This window comes from Euprymna scolopes, chromosome 17, assembly GCF_053919585.1.
Source record: "Euprymna scolopes isolate OS-2025 chromosome 17, ASM5391958v1, whole genome shotgun sequence".
Lineage (NCBI taxonomy): Eukaryota > Metazoa > Mollusca > Cephalopoda > Sepiida > Sepiolidae > Euprymna > Euprymna scolopes.
This window is the reverse complement of record NC_136498.1, coordinates 124,130,180-124,143,374: the sequence shown is the minus strand read 5'-3', so window position 1 is coordinate 124,143,374 and position 13,195 is coordinate 124,130,180. Positions and strand designations below refer to the sequence as shown.

The following is a 13,195-nucleotide window of genomic DNA, read 5'->3' as shown; positions in this document are numbered from 1 at the left end:
TGTTTATTTACTTTTATTTTCTTGCAAATTTTTTTATCAACAAAAGTTGTTTTATCCCAAACATGATTTTTATCGTAAATTTTTAGGTGAAAGTACATTTTTTCAAGAAAATTTACGTTTTTTGTTGTTTTTTTTTTTTTTAAAGAAAATTATCAATAATTTTTTTTTTGTAAACAGAAGTTTTATTTTTATATAAGAAAAGATGAATGCTTTTCGTGAAAGCCTTAAATTGTTAGATGAAAGTACAGAAATTTTTTTTTCAAGAAAATTTACAAATTATTTTTGTCACGGATGTTAAAATATAAGCAGAAAAAATACTCCCATCACCCCAAAATTAATTTAAAAATTATACAATTTTTTTATTGATTGATTCAGCGTTTTTTTTTGGGGGGGGGGGGGTTGATTCAGCGTTTCAACATTTGAACAACGCTTCTTGGCTTAATCCGGTGATTGCCGGTTGAGCTCGAGCCATAATTGACGGAAAATCCCGAGGATCCGGGTCAAATTCTGCAAGTGTACCCATTTTTATAGGAACCGTTGTTTAATTTTCTTTCTTTTTTTGTTTTTTTTTCCTTCAAATGTTAATAAAAAAAACTATTTCTGTTATCTCAAAGTTCCGCATTTATTTTTAACTTCTTATTTCTGCTGCTTGTTTCTGTCCATGAAAAATTCCTTCTGATCTATGTTTAACAGTTGTAAAGCAAACGAACTTGGCTGTTTTTTTTTTTTAGAATACCAGAATATTTTAAAAGTGGTAAACATAAAAGACTTTTCCAGTACATTCGTCGTGAAATAGAACAGTCAGGAGAAATCGGAAGTTAAAATCGACATTGAAGATGAAACAGTTATTCAAGGGGAAATAACTCTTAACTCTTTAATTTGTTTAAGGGGAGATAACTTGTCAGTTGCCGCTCTTTAATTTCTGGAGTTCATTTTGAAAGTGTTTTTTTGTTCCCCCGTGGGAGAAAGTAAAACAAAGCAAAGTCAATGATGACAGTTCATCAAAATGCGTTCCCAAGTCGAAGTGTACTTACTTATCGATCAGGTTCTTGTCAAATAGCGAGCAGAATCACCAGGAAATACCGCAGAAACAGCATCCACCACATGAAAAAAACCGGCCAACATCTCGTAAGTCTAACTTCTAATCCTCTTTTTGGTGCTAATGCAGAGTGAGATCCGATCCGCGCTATTTTTTAAATCGTATTTCCATGTTAAATTAAAGTTTTCTATGTTTTTTTTTTAATTCAATTGTAAGGTTAAAGTACAGAATAGGTACAAAACACCCTCCCCATGGTAAGAATGGCTTTTTAAATAATAACGTTATTATTTCAGCACGGGACTCTCTGCATAAAGTCCTCTCTTTTTTAAACATCAAAATATGATATACTTATGCACTTACTGTACCGTGCTGAAATGATAACGTTATTTAGAAAGCCATTTTTAACATGGGAAGGATGTTTTGTTACTAGTCTGTACTTTCACCTAACAATTTAATAATCATAACAAAGATACCGTAAAACTTGAAGGTGCTAATGCAGAGAGTGATCTGATCCGCGCTATTTTTAAACCGTATTTTTACGTTTAATTAAAGTTTTATGGTTTTTTTTTTTATTCAATTGTAAGGTTAAAGTACAGAATAGGTACAAAACACCCTCTCCTCCCCATGTTAAGAATGGCTTTTTAAATAATAACGTTATTATTTCAGCACGCATCGGGTTTGTATTACTGTACACATAGATTCGAAAAAGTTGTCAAAAAACAAATATATAACAAATAAATGTTATCAAAAACAAGATAAGTTACTTTTCTACCAAACTGGATATATTTTTTGTGTTTTTATTCAATGTAACATGTTTATTCAGCTCGAAAAACATGCAGTGTTTACTGATGTATTAGAAAATTCAAAATGGCGCCTGACTTTCTCTTTAACACGATAAGTTTGGGAAAAGGTGTTATAAATAATAAACCAGACAAAATACTATTAAAAAACCACCGAATATATGTCAACTTATGTCACAGTGTGGAAACTTTATCCACTGAAAGGTAGAGGTTAACAAGGATTTTGCAACAATGGTTTGTTGCGACCTGTGACTAGGTAAAAATTGTAGAACCTTGTCGGTCTGGTAATAAGGGTAACGATTCAATTTCCTTCAGCTCCAATCCCAAACTGAAATCACAACCAAAATTCAGTTCACTCCATCCCTCTTATAATCCAGTTAGCCAATCAAATAAGTTAAACGTAACAACTACCAATATAAAAAGAGTCATCACCCACACAAAAGGTTTTTGCTGCCACTCTTCCTGAGAGTCGCAGGTAAGTGCTTCAAGTTTTCTCAACACCCTCCCACTCAACAGAAAACAAAATCAATTGTTATTGATTTTGTAAAGCCTTCTCAATATACATATTCCTCATTCTTGATCCCCAGAGCAGTGGTGACAAACCCAATCCTTTTCATCTGGCGGAGCTGCACTGATCCCAATGCATCTAAAATGGAACCAGTTATCACATTGATCACAGCAGATCATAGCCGATCCGTTATCAGGTTTATTACATCTGGGACAAATCCAAACCTGCTCACTCTCCCGTACTAAAGTGGGTTCCTCAAAACTGGTTTCTGACCAAAAAATTCCTTCTATGGACTCCCAGTCATCATAACAAGGTTCCGGACCATCCTCTTGTGGTTCATATTCCGCATGTAGTTCTAGCGGATATAGATGTTTAAGGGAATATGTTTTCACACTCCCATCACCCCGTCGTATCTGTGCCGATCGTACCATACCATCGTCTCCCGGAAACAATTCTTCTACTCTCCCCAATGCCCAGAAGGGTCGAGACTTGTTTGGGAGTTTTATCGTCACAATATCTCCAGGTCGTACCTTATTAGATATAGTTGGATAACGATCTTGTTTACGTTCTCGAAGAGAGAGTAAGTAATCCTCGTTCCATATCCGTTTAAACTCCTTGAGCAGCTCATCCCGGTTCTTCAAAGATTCCAACAATATCTGTCTGGACGGCAGTTCCCCTTCATTAATTGGTTGAATCTCCATTCTAAGAAGTCCAGGGTTTTGATCTGGGCGCAGGAAGTGATTGGGCGTAATTACCTCCAATCCAGAGTCATTCGAACTCACATAGGTTAGCGATCTATTGTTCACTGCTCGTTGGACATCTGAAATGGCTGTCCACAGCTCAGATTGACTGTAAATAGACCTTCCAACAGTTTTATAGAGGCATTCCTTTAATGTTTTAATCATGCGTTCCCAAACTCCTCCATACCAAGCCGAATGAAGAGGGATCTTAACATGCTTTATATTATACTGCCCAAATTTTTCATCAAATTCGGAAGAGGTTAGGGCCTGATTTAGTAAACTAACTCCAGCAAGAAATGACTTTGCATTGTCACTATATATGTGAGAAGGCAAGCCCCACATGTTTGAAAACCTGATGAAGGCCAGTATAAATGTGTGCGCTGTCATGTCCTCAACCAGTTCTAAATGCACCGCTCTGATTTCCAAGCATGTAAATATGAGAATGTAAACTTTAGATTGAAGATTTTGGTTTTGAACCCACAGGTGTCCCGTATAATCAATTCCTGTATGTAAGAATGGCCTTACCAGATTTACTCTATGTTTAGGCAGGTCTGTCATCTTGATTTTCTGACAAATAAAGCAGTCCTTCAATATTCCCTTCACAGCCTGTCTGCCTTGATGTATCCAAAATCCTGACATCCTGATTCTACTAAGTGTAGCCGGCACACCCAAGTGTTTAGCCCTCTCATGCTGATCCTTCACAATTAGATTAGTCAAGGGATGATTCTTCCCGAGCAATACAGGGTTTAAAACCTCATATTGTAGAGTAAAATTTTTTTTGATCCTGCCTCTGGAGCGGACGACACCAGACTTGTCCAGAAATAGGTTTAACTGACTCACAAGGTTCGGAATAGGTTTATCATGAGGTGCATGTAAGAACTTCAATTCAAGGGGAAATGCCTGTTGTTGCATTGTCTTGAACAAGTAGTCAGCAGCAGCCTGTTTACAGTCCAGTTCCTTGCCTCTTGCTTTGGATATAAATTTGAAGACTCTGGAGACCACACGTAGAAGTTTGTTAAAACACGAAAATCTGTCAAAGGCGATGATAGGCTGAGACCAGTTCTCATTACAGGTGTACAACAAGTTCGTACGAACTATTTGCTGGTTGTCTGCACTAAGACAATCCAAAGTACTATCAGGCCAACAGACAGTTCCACCAGACAACCAGTTTGGTCCAGCACTCCAAAAAGAGAAATTTTCCTTAAATTTAGCTGCTGTCAGTCCCCTAGTCATTAGGTTCGCAGGGTTCTGATTGGAAGGCACATATTTATACCTGATAGCAAGGTTGTAATTTGCAAGTATCACTTCTTCCATCTGTGTCACATCCTTGAGGCGATTCTTCGTGAAAATGTTTTTATGGTTCGTCTGCTTGGACATTAGCCAAGTGACTACAGCCAAATACAAACTTCCAAATTTCGTTCCTTGGTAGGCTCGCAAGATATTACTAAGACATTTAATTGCCAAAAAAACTGCTAATAGTTCCAGCGTTGGCAAGGTTTTAGCTTTTAATGGTGCCACCTTTGCTTTAGCAAAAATCAGAGAAGATATACCTCCCTGAACTGCATATACAGAAAACCCATATGCCTTTTTTGAGGCATCTGTGAATATGTACAAATCCGCAACAGTATCGCTATCAAGTACCTGTCTTCTAAACGATAACGAATGAAACGCCGACAAATCACTAGCTGGTAATCTCCACCTTTCCTGCATTTCCTTTGGAATGGGATCATCCCAATCAATATCAGCCTTCCACATTTCTCCCACCAATATGCGACTTTGAATGGTGACTGGGAGACATAAAGACAATGGGTCAAATACACTGGATGCGGCTGATAGTATTTGACGTTTTGTTGCTAAGTTGGGGTCACAAGTTCGCTGGACTAGGCTGATGGAGTCCGACTCTGGGTCATATCTGTAACCCAGAACCTTTTCCCATGGACAACTGTGAGTTATCAAAGTCTCATCCTTCCTCATCAATTCCTGTAGCTTTGGGCAATTGGTGTTACATGATCGAAGATCAAATCCTCCTTTCTTCAATCTTTCCTTTATTTGATGATATAGTTTTCTCAACACACCTTCCGAATTATTCGTACTGACCAGATTGTCAACATAAAAATTTGAATTCAACAGTTTGGTGCGTTCATCAACTGGAAATCTAGACGCATGATACTTCAATATGCAGTTCAATATAAAAGGGCTTGCGTTAAAGCCGAAGATGATGGTCGTATAACGGTAACATACCTGACGATCATCCCGTTTTAGAAAGAAGCAAAACTTATTTCTATCAGACTCCTTTGATAATCTAATCATCAGAAATGCCTTCCTGATGTCGCCCAATAATGTATATCTATTTGTCCGAAAGAGTAGAGTTAGATTTAACATGTTTCCGGTTAAATTTACCCCTGGGTATGCAGCCTCGTTTAAGGATACTCCACCCTTGACCTTCAATGAACAGTTGAAGACTGGTCGCATTTTAGTAGTTGCTATGCTCTCGGATTTAAAGACTGGTCGATGAGGGATCCAAATATGTTTATGGAACTGTTTAGGTGAACAATGAAAGGGTTCTATTATGCCATCTGCCTCTTGTTCGGCAAAAACCTCTAAATATTCCTCATAGAGGCCCTTTATTTCCAGAGTGTGTACCACCCTATCTAACACCTTGAGGGCTACTTGGTGATTAGAGCGCACCTGAGCTAATTTATCAGTGTGCCACGGTAACTGCACCCAGTACCGTCCGTCCTTAAACTCTATATTTCTCATAAACTCCTCTACCTTCTGGGCATCATAGTCGGACAAAGTGTCATTTTCTGATAGCCCCAAAGACTCCACACTGTAAATCCACTCCAGACCTCTTTCTACTCTCCTCAAAAGTTTCTTTATAGGGGTCCGAATAAGAACACACGTCAAGAACACTATTAACAATGGAGATCGGACACTTAACAGTTCTCATGACTTCTCCATAAAGTGGAACCTTGTGTTGGATCGTTTTAATTTGATGGGGAAACATGAAATTCCTGGGATTCCCAAAAGGTATCACTCCTCGTTGGGAAAGCCAAGCTTTCCCATTCATACATTTTATCATTTGTAGGGGTTCCATAAATTGTAACAGGTCTACCCCTATTAACCCTTCCAAAGTTATATTGGCATTTCTTCCTAAATCTGTATCCAGGGTGTAATCCAATTTCGTAAGGTTCTCGACCACAATCGGCAAATTCTCCACTGTATGAATGATGTCTAATTCCTTGTCAATAAGAATAGGTAGCTGCTGCTTTACCCCTGGCGTCAACTCCACTATTGTGGTAAGTCGCTGAAAATTGCAGGTTTTCCTTCCTAGAAACGTCACGATCTCAAGGTTTACCTCCGAGACAGATCTTGGGTCACAAGCCAGATCCTGCAAAATTCTTCCACTAAAGTATGAATTTTGACTGCCCGTGTCTATCAAACATCGCAGCTTCACAGCTTTGTCCCCTCTTTGTAGTACGATGGTAGTAATCGGCAAAATACATTGCTGCTCACCCAAACCGGTATTGATACATTCATTTGTTGATGTATACGGCATAGGGCACATGATTGTGGTATGGTCCTGGGCTGAACATCACTCACAATTGCCCTTAGGGCTTCTTTTACAGGGACACGAATCACTGAAATGATTGTTACTTGTGCACCTATAACATAGTCCGAGTTCTCAACAACGACGATATCTTTGAGGAAATGTATGGTATTCTTCACAAACTTGAGTGGAATGACCATCCCTCAAACAAAGGTTGCAGGTGGTATGCCTCTCCTGGATATGGAAGTTCTCCAATGTTGGTGTTGTTGTCTCCGGTTTTCTGTCTGGATGAATGTATCTACGAGAGCTACCATAATCCAAATCTCTCTGGTTTGCTTCAGGGAGTGCAGCCTTCCAGGATTTTAAGATCCTGATGCCCGTATCTAAAATAGAAGTTAAAGATGGATGCGGTGCCCCTACAGACCTCACTAATTCTTCCTTAAGACGGTTGGGCAGTCTTTGGAACAGTATATGAGCCGCTAATGCCCCTCCGCCTGAATTTCTTTCCATAAATCCATATCCCAACATAGAGTCCAACTCCGACAACTCGTATTTAACCTGAGACAAATAGTTCTTAAGGTATTCAATATCATACCTGCCTCGGGTGGACAGTTTGAATAGGCTAGAGAATATCTCCTCTCTAATGCCCTCTTCATCCCAATAATTATCCTTAAGAATTTTTATCGCAGCATCATAATTATTGGATGTCTCCTCAAGATGATGTATTAGCCGAACGGACGTCCCGTAACACAAGTCTTGAGGTAGGTTAATTTTTCTCTCCTTGATTTTAATCCCGAAGTGCAATAGTCAAACCTAGTGAGAAAATCTCTCAATGCAAATTTGTTCTCTAAGTCCAGGCCATCAAAACTAGGGCATTTGACCTTAGGCCTAAACATAGAGGTGTCAACTTGGGATGGCTGCATTACATTTGGGAGCATGAAGGGAGGAGGATCATCCTTGTGAACCTCTGCGGTTAAGTTTTGTAAATCTCTTTTCACCTCCTCCTTGAATTCGATAAGGTCATAAGCATGCGGTGCCACCCTATCTCTAGGAAGGAATTTAACCAAGTTTTCCTGAACTTGGTCCACTTTAGAAAGCCACTCGTTTATGTTGTCTGTGGTGTTCTTCAAGGCACATGCATCCACTGCCACTCTTTTCTTTAATTTTTCTAATGTGTATCCGATAATGTTTTTATATCTTTCCTCCGTATCCAAAAGGGCCTCAAGAAGGTTATCCGTTTTTTCTTGCATTCCTAAGGAATCCTCAAGGGAAGACATTTGTTCCGCGGCCATAATAAAAAATAACAGAAGAAGAAAAGGGGAAGAAAAAAAAATGCACAAGGTCTGCAGATCAATGTTGCAACGTGTGGAAACTTTATCCACTGAGAGGTAGAGGCTAACAAGGATTTTGCAACAATGGTTTGTTGCGACCTGTGACTAGGTAAAAATTGTAGAACCTTGTCGGTCTGGTAATAAGGGTAACAATTCAATTTCCTTCAGCTCCAATCCCAAACTGAAATCACAACCAAAATTCAGTTCACTCCATCCCTCTTATAATCCAGTTAGCCAATCAAATAAGTTAAACGTAACAACTACCAATATAAAAAGAGTCATCACCCACACAAAAGGTTTTTGCTGCCACTCTTCCTCAGAGTCGCAGGTAAGTGCTTCAAGTTTTCTCAACATATATTGAGCGAGTTTCTAACAGTATTTTGTCTAATTTATTATTTATATCACCTTTTCCCGAACTTACCCTGTTAAAGATAGAGTCGGGCGCCATTTTGAATTTTCCAATACATCGGTAAACACTGTATGCTTTTCAAGCTGAATAAACATGTTACATTGAATAAAAATGTAATACAAACCCGTGTTTTTGGTACAGTTGTCAGACAGTCTCACGACTTCTATTCTTGTTATGCACAGAGACATTATTTTAACGTTATTGTTTCATTTTACTTCAGTCGAAGTTCTCAGAGATCAAGGGGCCCACAACCTGGGGCTAAGACTTGAACTCTATATGAGATACATAGATATTCGAATGTCCCATTAAAGTTCTTTATTTCTCAAACACTGAGTTAGTAAAGAAATTGAGAACATAATTTTCCTCTCCCCAATTAACCATTTTCATACATTGTAGTATATCTTTCATTTTGGTCTCTTGGTCTTACTGGATTCCAGGACAAGAATTTATCTAGTCTGGTGGAGTATCCAGCTTCGTGCTATTACTTGAGGTAACATCACTTGGAGAAGGTGCACCATTCCTCGTAAAAGCTAATGTGAGTTAGCCATAGTGAGGGAGATCTTATTTGGGCTGCGAATACGAAATGTGATTTTGAATATTTGGTCAGGATTTACTTCTATGGAAAAAATATCCTCATACCAGGTTGTTCTGACAAACCCCTGTACAGAGAGACCTTAGACACTCGAAGAATGTGTCTAGTAGGCATTTAAGTTCTCGCATGATTTTCAAGTTGTATCCTTATCTAAGTCTGTTTTTAAACTCGCATTACGGATCCATTATATCATCCTTATATCATTTCTCTCCATGCAACACATGTCCTCAATCCTCACTGACCAGGTTTCACTTCCATACATCATCACACTTATCAGATGAGAGTTGAATTTAAAGGATGCTGCTAGTTTGTCTATCCTTCATCTCTGTAAAACTATCATTTTATGCTCATGAGATTAACTTCTTTTCTCCCTTTTTTTTTTTTTTTCTAGGTGTGGCTTGCATATTTGAAATTCCTGGATTCGTTTGGCCAACAACTCCGAGAACATGTAGTCAACAATCGTATTCAAGTTATAACTCCAACTGATATAAGGTTTGTCTACAGAGTAAGTAGTACAATATTTTTTTTTTTTTTTTTTTAAATCTTTGTTCTTGTCATATTGGGTTGAACCGTCTAGATCTGAGCTGGCTACGAGATATGTGCATCATTGTTGGCAGCTCAGTGTATTTTGCAGGTGAAAACATTTTGTACTTACGTGTCTTGTTGGAATTATAAATTCCAAAAGTTACGAAAAATAATCCAGTAGAAGATGTGGTAGACGTATTTTTAATAAAAATATCACCCACAAGTACATTCTATTTAGAAATAGCAAATCCTTAATTTAAGTCAAGGGAGTTTATCACACTGTATTGGTTGCACAACTCTTCAACACGTTAAAACATAAAATAAAACTCAATAATTCCATAAATTCTGTTTTTACTTGTAATTATTTTTCTACTCTATCGTTTTTCATAATTTCTGGAGTTTTTTACTAATTTCGACATGGCATGTAAGTATATAGTGTTTTCACCTGTAATGCGTTAGTTTCAAAGATCACCAATCTACACAAACACCAAGATTATTAGCTATCTAGTGTTACTCAAGTCTTTTTAATTTTGTTTCGCCTTTTTTTTGATAAAATTATTTTTTTTTAAAATTGTAAAAGTTAAATCCAGTCATTAAATCATTTATTCATTAATTGAAACAACTTGTTATAAATTTGTAAATAATTGTTATTAAGTGTTTTATCTCAATTTATAAAACTATTGGCTGCAAATAGTTTCCAAAACTTTCAATTTTTTTAATACATAATGATTTATTAGATATTTTGGTACTTGTACAGTTTAGTCAAGCAAGACATAAAAACATGGAAATATCGAAAAAAAGGTTATATTGTACGTATCCATTATGGAACGAAGTTCTCAGAAAAAATTTCACTTAATTTCATCAAGTATTTTTTTTTTTTTTTTTTTTTTTTACAGCGAAAAAATAATTTATGATACCGAGCAAAAGGTTCGATGTTTAGGAAGAAAAGCTAGTAATAAAGATGGGGAGGAAGTCTCAGCGCTGTAACTGGAGTTATCTCCCCGTTAAAAATTTCCATAATGGCTGACTTCCACGCACTCTCATAAAAACGTGTTTTTCCACTGTAAAAGAAAAACTACTCGATCAAATTAAATGAAATTTTTTTTTTCGGAGATCTTCAGTCCAAAACGAATACGCACAATATAACCTTTCTTCGATATTTTCATTTTTTAATGTGTTGTTAAACTGTACAAGTACCAATATTTTAAAACTGGTTAAAACATTTCCAAATTCCTTTTGAGCTTGTAAGGTGTGCAAAGTAATGTATATCTGTTTTGGTTCTACCATGGTTTAAAATAGCATTTTTTACTCCCCCCCCCCCCCACCCCAAAAAAAAAAAAATTGATATTTATTTTTAAAAAATTTGTTTTTTTTTTTTATTATTAACATTTTTTTTTTCTTTTTACCAGAAAAAAATGAAAAAGTTCTTGGGATAAACCTTGATATTTTATCATCAGCTGGTGATTTTTTTTTTTTTTTTTTTTTTTTTAACATACATTCCTGCTGATCGGATCAATGGACTTGAAAATAAATAAATGGACAATTTAATTTCTTTTTCTTTTTAAAAAAGAAGAAAATTCTACAAAAAAAAACCCCCAAAAAACACGGGAGGTAATTCAACTTAATCATGTTGATAAATCAAATATCTTGTAATACATACATTTCTTTTTTTTTTTTTTCACATATTTTCTTTTTATAAACTTTTATTTTCATAAATAAAGTTTTTATTGGACCATTTCTAATTGTAATATTTTTTTTATATAAAAAAAATAGTTTCTTAAACACTTTTTGGTATTTTATTATTTATACACACCAGCTCAACAAGACACAATCACTGTTGCTGCTGATCCTCAATTCAGTTAATTCAAACAACCCTTGATTTCTATTGTCATTCAGCCAATCTGGACCTGTATATCTAAAATAATTTATTATATAATTTATTGAAATTTTATACAAATGTACTTTATGAGCCTGGCAGTGTTCTTAGATAGGGTTTGTATCAGAATGCCTTTGATAAGTATCGATAATCGAAAAATACAATGAAAAAAGTTAACCCTTAATACAACCTTACATCACAAATGCATTTGAGAAGTTTTATTACCACACAAGCAGAAAGGCCCGGCCTATCAAATCAGTAGTAGGTCCTTTGATATGACAGGAGTGTGTTTGATATGAATGTTTCTGTTTAAAGCACAATTGAACCATGGACTTGGGGTTCGTATTAAACTTTAATTCAAGCCATTATATAAAAATAATTTTATAAAATCAACAGTAGGTTCTCTACGGTGCAATGTAGACTAAAATGTATTGTAGGCTAAGTCATTGTGAAAGGTAAGTGAAGCATCCTCCTGGTGCATCGTGATGTGTCCCCGACTAGAGCAGGCAATAAATTTGTTTGGAGAAATGGACGATTTCACTGATTTTGTTAACAATAAAATAAAAACTGAATATTTTTGCCGAACTCTGGAATTTGAACAGAATTTTGAACGGAACCCTTTATTTACTTCACGGGGGTAGCATGCTCTTGTTCTGTCAGCCATGACCGGATAGAGGTTCTAAGTAATTTGCAATTGTATTTTTCAGTCACCCACACTGAAAACTGAACCTTCAATCTTTAGGAGAATATCACTTTTACAATTGAGTTTTCCAAGTATTCTAACCATAATCATGGCTGACGGAACAAGAACATGCTACTCCTATGAAGTAAATAAAGGGTTCCGTTCAAAATTCCATCCAAATTCACGAGTTCAACAAGATACACCTGAAGAAGGTTGGAGGTTACTTCGACTGAAACGTTCGTAAAAATGACACTCAAAATGAGAATAGTAGTTTGATGAATCCAAACAATAGGGATAGGACAAAGGTTCTCACATTTGAGGACGAATGGTGGATGACAGTTGTAAAAAAATATTTTGAATAAAATTGAATGAAAACAAAGAAAAAAGAATTAGTTGTAATTTTTTTATTCAACTTTTTAGTTTTCAACGAAGCAGGCAAGGTGCCAGTTGCACTTATTGCAAAACGCCATTCGTACATCGACTTCAAGTCGAGCGGAGAAAAAAATAAAACTCGATATGTCATAAGAAAGTAGATTTGTTTTGTTGGCTTCTGTTTTAAATTAGTTAAAAAGAAAACAAAATGGAGTGGGTGGGAGAATGTTGTTGAAATATGTATGTTTAATTTATGAAAATCAAAACCGCAAAAATTCTTACGGCAAAACCCATAAAGATTTTTTGTTTCACTTTTATTTGTATTTTTGTTGCATCCTCCCACTTCCAACCTGAGATTTCTAAGAATAAAAACAGTTCTTCAAATTTAATTCTAACCATTCAAAATCTTTTCTCATTTTAAATTTCTAAACTGAAGCGAAAATGTCACCCTATTTCTTACCAATCCCAAAAGCGTACGATGAAGTACAAAAAAAGAAATCACTAAAGTATATATATATATATATATATATATATATATATATATATATATATATATATATATATTAGTGATTGGACGATTCCAATATTTTTCCGATTCCGATACAATTACCAATTCTGATTCTTTATAAATCTCAAATATTTAACTATAAAGTTATTTTTTCCCGGATTATCATTAAAAAAAAAAAAAAAACCACATGCTAAATAAGCATACAATTTTTCAAACGTAAAAGTACACGTATGGAGAGGCATCTATAGATTTTAGCTTTACCA

The 13,195-nt window shown here is 35.9% G+C and overlaps 1 long non-coding RNA gene across 1 annotated transcript; it reads left to right on the top strand.

Moving 5' to 3' along the window:
* Window positions 1–903: 903 nt before the first annotated feature.
* On the top strand, window positions 904–10,981 carry LOC145296955 (uncharacterized). Its single transcript, XR_013870084.1, has 3 exons — window positions 904–1,128; window positions 9,361–9,474; window positions 10,904–10,981. It is a non-coding gene; the product is annotated as an uncharacterized LOC145296955 (long non-coding RNA).
* Window positions 10,982–13,195: the final 2,214 nt, after the last annotated feature.